Below are 6,000 nucleotides of genomic sequence, written 5' to 3'. Positions count from 1 at the left end.
CACCCAATCAGAGTGATACTCACAGCCAATCAGAGCACACTGTACTGCTCCCACCCAATCAGAGTAATACTCTCAGCCAATCAGAGCACACTGTACTGCTCCCACCCAATCAGACTGATACTCTCAGCCAATCAGAGCACACTGTACTGCTCCCACCCAATCAGAGTGATACTCTCAGCCAATCAGAGCACACTGTACTGCTCCCACCCAATCAGAGTAATACTCTCAGCCAATCAGAGCACACTGTACTGCTCCCACCCAATCAGACTGATACTCTCAGCCAATCAGAGCACACTGTACTGCTCCCACCCAATCAGACTGATACTCTCAGCCAATCAGAACACACTGTACTGCTCCCACCCAATCAGACTGATACTCTCAGCCAATCAGAGCACACTGTACTGCTCCCACCCAATCAGAGTGATACTCTCAGCCAATCAGAGCACACTGTACTGCTCCCACCCAATCAGAGTAATACTCTCAGCCAATCAGAGCACACTGTACTGCTCCCACCCAATCAGACTGATACTCACAGCCAATCAGAGCACACTGTACTGCTCCCACCCAATCAGACTGATACTCTCAGCCAATCAGAGCACACTGTACTGCTCCCACCCAATCAGAGTGATACTCACAGCCAATCAGAGCACACTGTACTGCTCCCACCCAATCAGACTGATACTCTCAGCCAATCAGAACACACTGTACTGCTCCCACCCAATCAGACTGATACTCACAGCCAATCAGAGCACACTGTACTGCTCCCACCCAATCAGACTGATACTCTCAGCCAATCAGAGCACACTGTACTGCTCCCACCCAATCAGACTGATACTCACAGCCAATCAGAACACACTGTACTGCTACCAGCCAATCAGAGTAATACTCTCAGCCAATCAGAGCACACTGTACTGCTCCCACCCAATCAGACTGATACTCTCAGCCAATCAGAGCACACTGTACTGCTCCCACCCAAGCAGAGTGATACTCTCAGCCAATCAGAGCACACTGTACTGCTCCCACCCAATCAGAGTAATACTCTCAGCCAATCAGAGCACACTGTACTGCTCCCACCCAATCAGAGTAATACTCTCAGCCAATCAGAACACACTGTACTGCTCCCACCCAATCAGACTGATACTCTCAGCCAATCAGAGCACACTGTACTGCTCCCACCCAATCAGACTGATACTCTCAGCCAATCAGAGCACACTGTACTGCTCCCACCCAATCAGACTGATACTCTCAGCCAATCAGAACACACTGTACTGCTCCCACCCAATCAGACTGATACTCTCAGCCAATCAGAGCACACTGTACTGCTCCCACCCAATCAGAGTGATACTCTCAGCCAATCAGAGCACACTGTACTGCTCCCACCCAATCAGAGTAATACTCTCAGCCAATCAGAGCACACTGTACTGCTCCCACCCAATCAGACTGATACTCACAGCCAATCAGAGCACACTGTACTGCTCCCACCCAATCAGAGTGATACTCACAGCCAATCAGAGCACACTGTACTGCTCCCACCCAATCAGACTGATACTCTCAGCCAATCAGAACACACTGTACTGCTCCCACCCAATCAGACTGATACTCACAGCCAATCAGAGCACACTGTACTGCTCCCACCCAATCAGACTGATACTCTCAGCCAATCAGAGCACACTGTACTGCTCCCACCCAATCAGAGTAATACTCTCAGCCAATCAGAGCACACTGTACTGCTCCCACCCAATCAGACTGATACTCTCAGCCAATCAGAGCACACTGTACTGCTCCCACCCAATCAGACTGATACTCACAGCCAATCAGAGCACACTGTACTGCTCCCACCCAATCAGAGTGATACTCACAGCCAATCAGAACACACTGTACTCTTTCTCCCACCCAATCAGTGATGTGATACAGCCAATCAGAACACACTGTACGGCTCTCAACCAGTGAGAACACACTGTACTCTTTCTCTCACCCAATCAGAATATACTGTACTCCTCTCACCCAATCAGAATATACTGTACTCCTCTCAGCCAATCAGAATATACTGTACTCCTCTCACCCAATCAGAATATACTGTACTCCTCTCACCCAATCAGAATATACTGTACTCCTCTCAGCCAATCAGAACATACTGTACTCCTCTCAGCCAATCAGAACATACTGTACTCCTCTCAGCCAATCAGAACATACTGTACTCCTCTCAGCCAATCAGAACACCCTGTAATGCTCTCACCCAATCAGAGGACACTCTACACTCTATATTCTACACACTATGAGGTCACATTTTTTATCTCATAACTCTTTTATTGGAAGCCGCAGGCGATGCGGCACTGAGGGGAAAAAGGCAGCCATTAAAATTCAGATTTGCGTTCTTATCTCCTCGTAACCTTGAGTTCTTTTTATCTGAGAGATGAAAGTGCAAGTGTGTGTGTGTGTGTGTGTGTGTGTGTGTGTGTGTGTGTGTGTGTGTGTGTGTGCGAGCGCACTCAAATTGGACAGCTAACCTTTATCAAGCCCTAAATCCTCTCTAGATTGCGCGCCTTCAGGGGGCTTTAATTCCTGAAGGCTAACGCAGAAGCTCATCTGCGCGGCTGTGTGTCATTTTATTCCTCTTCACCGTGTTGTGTTTATCAGAGTGGCTGCGGGTGAGAGTCTGTTCGACAGAGCGCCACCTGCTGAGCGGCAGCAGGAAACGACCAGATACTGCGCCTGCAGGAACGCGTACAGCTCCTCGGCCTGTCTATCTGACGATCACGTCGACTTCACCTCGCTCTTCCCCTCCAGAGACGCCACGGCCGAGTATACCCAGGGGTCAAAGGTCACTCATGTGGGATCTGGAGGAACCTCTTACACTGGTGCAGGTCTGTTTTAAACTTCATGTGGGGTACACTTCTTGTTTTTCAGTGAGACAGGTTCGGTGTTGAACAGTGAGACAGGTCTGGTGTTTTTCAGTGAGACAGGTCTGGTGTTTTTCAGTGAGACAGGTTCAGTGTTGAACAGTGAGACAGGTCCGGTGTTTTTCAGTGAGACAGGTCCGGTGTTTTTCAGTGAGACAGGTCCGGTGTTTTTCAGTGAGACAGGTTTCCTATGTAACTGAGCTCTATTTCATTCTCCTGTGCATTTCAGGTAAGAAGTGGAGACGAAGTGCGCACTCCGTCCTCCATCCTGTTCACTCCGTCCTCCATCCTGTTCACTCTGTCCATCGTCTCAGCAGCATGGATGTGGAGCGCTTTGCGTACTTCTTTCCGTACGATCACCTCTCCTCCTCCTCCTCCTCCACTGATCCCTCGTTCCCGGGCGCTTCCTGGCCGACCCCCAGTGGTTTAACGTCGTCTAAAGCTCTGGAGCTGTGTCGCTCCGCCCTGGTGAACTCCACCCTGGGCTCGGCGTGCAGGGGGCTTGTGGGCCGGAGGATGGAGGACGCAGTGGATCTGTGCATCCTGGACCTGCAGATTAAAGACGACCTGGAGTGGGAGCGGGAGCTTCTGCCCTTCCTGGAGAACGAGTGTGAGAGGAGGTGGCTGGAGGGCCGTGCGAGTGCAGTGGGCGTGTCCGAGTTCGGGGGGACGGAGGTGGAGACGGCGCTGCGCTGTCCTGATCTGTGTAACGGGAAAGGGCGCTGTGTGGAGTGGGGCTGTCAGTGCGATTCAGGACACAGCCACTACGACTGCAGCCTCGCCATCAGTAAGTGTTTATTCCACATTAAATACTCACTCAGTTATAATTCTGTACCTGTGCTCTGATTGGCTGAGAGCAGTAGTGATGTAACACATGAGGAGTGTACTGATAGAGGTCCTAGGCTGTGTCCTAAATAGTGCCCTACTTCCTAATCCCTCCGTTCTCTACAGCTAGGGTGTGACTTCTACACTAACCTACTGCTGTGCACTGGATATTACCCACAATGCTTTGCAGCACGCATACAAGATAGCAAAAGTCTCCAATTAAATAACCTAGTGAGCAGAAGCTAGCTAACCTAGCGAGTGAGTGAAAGCTAACTGTGTGTTTGCTACATGGAGGTTGAATCTCAATTGTCTTCTTGAGTGACACTGAAGGCGGAGTCTCAGATCAATCAAATGTACTCATTAGCATATTAGACCCCGCCCACTGTGACAGTCAGCTCAGTGTGTCCAGCTGCTGTTCGAGTGTTTTATCACGTGTACGGTACGTAGTTATTAGAATTCTGCATGTTTAATGGAAACTGGAGTTTTATACAAACACTTAATCCATTTTCTGGAATGTTTTCTGATAAATAAAGTGATAAAGAAGATAAGAGAAGCGACAGTTCACTGAGGGGGAATATTTTTTTCTCGTGTGTGAAGAGTGAAGGAGGACGCGTGAAGTCGTTTACTCCGTATTTACGCCGATCTCCTCTCATGTTTTTGAGCTGGGAGCCAGAAGATGTTTTAATTAAAGCAGGACAGGACGACTTCTCGCAGCTGGCACTCGAGATGGCAGAGTGATATCAAACGCTGCCAGAGGATCAGATGTTCCTCCTCAGATGTTCTTCCTGTTCTCCTCATCAGCGCTCGCTTCCTCTCGCTTCAGCTCCAAACACGACCCTTAATTACGTTTCTCTTCTCACGGTGATATCTCATCTCCATACCCTCAGCTCAGAGACGCCTCTGCTCCACCACCGGGGACGAGACAGATGGTGGATTTCACTCTCAGACCTTCTCCAGTGTGGATTTGTTTTGTTTTTTTAATGATTGCTCATGTTGATGTTTTCATGCAGAAAATGATCAGTCGTTATTGCGTAAGCGCTAAACTCAGCTCACGTTGACCTGAACAGAAGATGAAGATTAAACGAGCTCCGTTATTCCTCCTCTCCGAATTTTACAAACTGAATCTGAACTTGAGAAACGGAGCTGCTGACCTTCACACAGTTTGCGTAGGAGCTTCACGCTTCAGCGTCGGAGTACGCTGCTACGAGTTAGCTCTCAAACAATACGCCAAAGCGTCTCCTTTCCTCCACATGAGCCAATCCAAGCATGAATCTGGAATGATTGGCAGTCGCGTACGTGTTTCGAACAGAAGCCCCGCCCCCTTCCCCTATTTCACATTAGTAATCTTTCATGTCGAATAGATTTTCCTGATGGAAAGATGCACTGATGCAGCGCTCTCGCTTTCCGTCACGCTAAACGGAGAATGTTTCGAGTTCGTTCACGTGTAATAAAATCTATTAGTGTGTGTTCCTCTTAGCTAATGTTACACATGTATAAAGCTAGCATTAGCTAATTATGTTTATTAGGGAGCTACCGAAAATTAGCAGCCAAAAATGGTGAAAAATGACACTTTTGAGTTTTTTGAATGATGCCAAAAAATTTTGACTTCAAAACAAATATATATAAAATAGGGTTAGGGTTAACTTGTCACTCGTCTTGTTCAGGAAGTGGTTTCTTTACATGCTTCCTTTAGGAAACATCAGAGTCGAGGCTTCTTCAGTGGCCCTCTGAGGGAACCCGTGAAGGTTCTCAGCAGAACCCTAGACCATAAAGTGTTTCCCTAATCAGAAACGGTTCCGAGTCTAATCTTTTAAGAACTTTTAATTATTAAGAGAACCTTCTGAAGAACCATTTTATAAAATGTTAAACTGCTGACAGGTTCTGGGTTTTAGGAGGAAAATAATGAGCAGTAATTTTGGCATTTGTTCTGCAAGCTTCTCTAATGTGTGTGTGTGTGTGTGTGTGTGTGTGTGTGTGTGTGTAGCCCAGCCAGTGGAGCTGACTGATGTAGAGAACAGTGGATTGTGTGATATTCGAGCGTTCAGCTGTGACACTGTGAGAGTTTTCGGCCTCGGATTCATCGACTCGCCCAAACTCGTCTGTCTCATCACCAAACTCACGGTGAGTGTGTGTGTGTGTGTGTGTGTGTGTGTGTGTTAGTTAATGTTAATCATCTAAATCATTAGAGCTTCACATCGTCACTGCTCGTTTCTCTTCTCTGGTGAAGTTTCATGTCAGTTCCAGTTTTTCAGAATCAGTTTAATTCAGTTTTTTT

This window comes from Pangasianodon hypophthalmus, chromosome 25 (assembly GCF_027358585.1).
Source record: "Pangasianodon hypophthalmus isolate fPanHyp1 chromosome 25, fPanHyp1.pri, whole genome shotgun sequence".
NCBI classification, from domain to species: Eukaryota; Metazoa; Chordata; class Actinopteri; order Siluriformes; family Pangasiidae; genus Pangasianodon; species Pangasianodon hypophthalmus.
Note: the sequence above shows the minus strand (reverse complement) of the source record.